General features: G+C 40.3%; 1 protein-coding gene across 3 annotated transcripts in view; it reads left to right on the forward strand.

The window, feature by feature from the left end:
• Positions 1 to 1,173: 1,173 nt before the first annotated feature.
• The window catches only part of MANEA (mannosidase endo-alpha), a 99,652-nt gene continuing 97,219 nt past the window's right edge, over positions 1,174 to 3,606 (forward strand). For 2 of the 3 annotated variants that reach the window (XM_029223940.1, XM_029223939.1), the window contains exon 1: positions 1,188 to 1,315. The gene's annotated coding sequence lies outside the window, so the exon portion shown is untranslated. Of the gene's footprint in view, positions 1,316 to 3,606 lie in introns of all 3 variants that reach the window. The other variant, XM_029223938.1, reaches the window with a different exon arrangement.

Consider the following 3,606-nt stretch of genomic DNA (forward strand, 5'->3'; position numbering starts at 1 on the left):
CAATCCTATTAGCAAGGGGGAAAATGCAAATTAAAAGATCAATCAGATGCTACCACCAGGCGAAAGTTTTAAAATCTAACAACAGCGTGGGTGTTATGGATAATGATGTGCCAGCCTAGTCCATGTGAAATGGATTTGTGTGTAGCTGAATCTCAAAACCTGAATGTGCAGTGAAAAAAGAAGTTAGAGGAAAAGATGTAGTATAACTTACATAAAAATACAACACCAGGATAGCTATATTTTTAGGGACTTATACATATATAACTTTTCAAAAAAGCAAGTAAAGGAGTAATATAAAACTTAAAATAATAATTATGTCTGGCTGGGAGGGAAAGAGATACTTTTAAAGAGGCCTCTTAAAAGGCTTCAAAAATGCTGGTACTTTTCTGAATCTTCAGGTATGTAGTGGGTACCTGGGTATTCCTTTTATTATTCTTTAAAATGTGCACATATGGGATACATTCACATATGTATATTTCACAATTAAAATTTGTTTAAAAGATCCAGTGAGATTTTAAGGAGAGCCCTTACAAAATCGTTCGCATTAGCAACTTCTAGGCTGTGAGGATTTCCTTGTTACTATGTAACCAAACAAAATAGAGAATTCTCTTGGCTTCTGAGGCTGATGTAAGGTGAAAAACCTTCAGCTGTAACCCCTATTTCAAAAGTTCTTGCTCTTCGCAGCTGCCTCATTGTTCTCAATTATTTCTATAAGTATTCCAACACAAACGTGATTTTATAAATATGTTTGCAAATTAAAAATGTCATATGTTTACTTTTTAGCTTTCAAGTAAAGTTTCATTTTTTTTTAAAGGGCAAGCGGTTCCTTAATTTAAAAAATTTGAAAACAGCCAGTGTCCTCCAGTTAAAAGCAACTTTTGGACACCTCACATCAAATACAGCTGTCCTTTATTAGTGAAAGCTTCCCAGCAGAACCTTAGAAAACCAGTTTCTAAGAGAGGAATGAGTCATCTCTAGTTGGGGAAAGAGTATGCGAGTCCAGGCCAACTCTACTCTGCGCCTTTTCTCCACTCGTACGAGACGCCCAGAAAATGCTCTCCCTTCTCTCACCCACACCCCTTCCAGTCCCTCACAGACCCCAGGGGTTTCTGCCTGGAAACCAGAGACCCGCCCACTCAGTGAGCCCCGCCCCATCCCGGCCCCGCCCCTCGGGGCTCCCGGAAAGCTCTGCGAGCGCTCTTCGGGAGGCAGGGCTGCTCGGGCTCGCAGCAGGGCCGCTGTGGGCTCACTGTACTCCCAGCTTCAACGTCTCGGGCGGCCGAGTCTCTACTGGTGGCTGAATTCCTAGACCCTGGTGAGTGGCTGGAGGATTCTGGGCCCTGCAGATGAGGTTTTGGCCGGTACCAGGGCCACCCCCCAGCGCCTGCGCGCTCACCCGCCAGCCAATCTGCTCGCCTGCAGACGGCCTTTGACCTTGCGCCCCTCCGGCTGGCGGCTGGGGGCTTCAAGCTGCGAGTTGTGGGACCTTGGGACACCCTACTCTGTCACTCTTACCCCTTACTTTGTCTGGGTTAGTTTTATTGCCTTCTATATTACTACTTTATCTCGACCCTGCTAGCGTCGTCTCTGCCACTTCTTTGGAGCGGAACGTCCTGTCGCCTCTATTTTCCCTTCCCTCCCCAGCAAGCTGGGTATTTCGGGAGTGACGGAAGCCTTTCAGAGCCGTGTCCTTTAGTCCCCAAACTCGGCCTTGAGCCTTGCGGGCAAGTGGGAAGGTCGAGGCCTACCGGGCTTGGGCTATAGCAGGAAGGTGGCGGGCTCCGGTCTCCAGCCGCCTGGCCGTCCGGAGAGGAGAGCGATGGGGGGGGGAGGCCGAGGCAGAAATGGGTTTTCCATTCACCTGTTCACACGTTTGGCACTATCATCTTAGACTGTTCTCGTTTGCTAAATCGCAGGGTGCAACTCTGCTGGAATAGTATCTTTTCCCATTTTCTAAAGGAGCAAATTGAAATTTAGTTAGGATAGTTTGTTTTCGCTTCAATGTTGCAAGACCCTGCGGATGAGAGTTAAGGGAAAATGCGGAAGTGCTTAAAAAAATAAATAAAACAAGGGAGGAAAATGTTAATTATATGACCTTAAAAAAAGGCAAATTGGACTGGAATGGGTTGATTATGGTAAAGTATTTAGACAATAGTTTGAAAGAAAAATACAAAATAAAATCTAGGTATTGGTAATATTAAGTTACGTTGTTTGCACATCGTTTTCATGACAATGTGTTACTCCCTTCATGTTGAGCTATATGTAAACCATGAAAAAATAGTGTTGTGTAGTGAATCTTGTGGTTTTCAGGCTTTATGCATAAAACATTACCAGAGCTGCTGGCTTTTAGTCCCACAATGAATAGTAAGTGTATGATAAGATAATAAGCTTTCTTCAGATTAAATTTGGACTACAGTTTATGAGTAGGTAACAGATCGTTGTTTTCTAAATCCATAATCTTTAAATGAAAACATGACCACATGTCAGCAGTTTTCATCTGTCACAAAATTTACGGTGTTGTATTCTCTAAACTTGATTTGTCTAAAATGTTGTAGGAAGGTGGAATAAGATGAGGACAAGAGCTTGAATTCTAGAGCCATACTTCTCAGCTCCTTGCTAGTTGCTTAAACTCAGACAGGTTACTTAGCCATTTGTTAGCCCAGAGACTTGGAGAAAGTTACCAAATGCTTTGTACCTTAGTTCAGTCATCTGTAAAATGGTATTAAAAAGAAGTTCTACATCATAGGTTGTTGGGAAGATTAAAATGGAAAGATGAGATTATGCTTAACTGAATTTCTGTTAACGAAAGGGTACAAGTGTTTACATTAAAACCGACCTAATCAAGGAACTCGTGGTACAGAAATGGATTTTGAAAGTTCCAGGTGTGTCTTCTAGTGTTATATTTTTCTACAGTGGCTTCTTAGAAAATAATATTAGGAAACAGCTAGAAAAAGAAAAAAGCAACCAGAAATCTGTATAATAATAAATAATTAAAAAGTGAAATCTTTTTGGCTTTTCTGAGTAACAGGGTAGGAGCTAATCCTTTTTGAAATCATAATTGATATCACACTAATTCTGAATCTCTTATATCTCACTAGACCTCCAAGTCAAAAACAATCATTTAAAAGATGAAAAGACCTCCAAATCACCAAACACAAAAATAGAAGCCATCGAGTTTCAAAAGAATGTATTATTTCTATGTATTATTATGTCATGTAAACAGCCCTTTGAAGATACTAGATTTTCATTACCCAGTACCTTGAGTATTGAGTACATTACTACTTTTGGAACCTTTACATCTGCAATTAACTTGGATTTTTTTTCTCTGAGGTGACTTCTGAAACTTCTTTCTTTTGTTGAAACCAGATAAGTAGTTCTACCACTCCTTTTCTACTAAAAATCGTTAGACTTGCTAGGCATCTCAGGTTTCATCGTTCTGCTAAGTTGGACATGATAATTTTTATTAAAATGGATTTTTGAAATTATTAGATCTATCTATGATTCTTCCTATATAATATGTTTAGTATAGACTGAACATGTTAACTATATGTATAGTCAGTAGAATCTGTTTATACACATACTGCCCAAATAAATACCAATGTCAAA

This window comes from Monodon monoceros, unplaced genomic scaffold, assembly GCF_005190385.1.
Source record: "Monodon monoceros isolate NGI ecotype Baffin Bay Population unplaced genomic scaffold, NGI_Narwhal_1 Super_Scaffold_15, whole genome shotgun sequence".
Taxonomy (NCBI): domain Eukaryota; kingdom Metazoa; phylum Chordata; class Mammalia; order Artiodactyla; family Monodontidae; genus Monodon; species Monodon monoceros.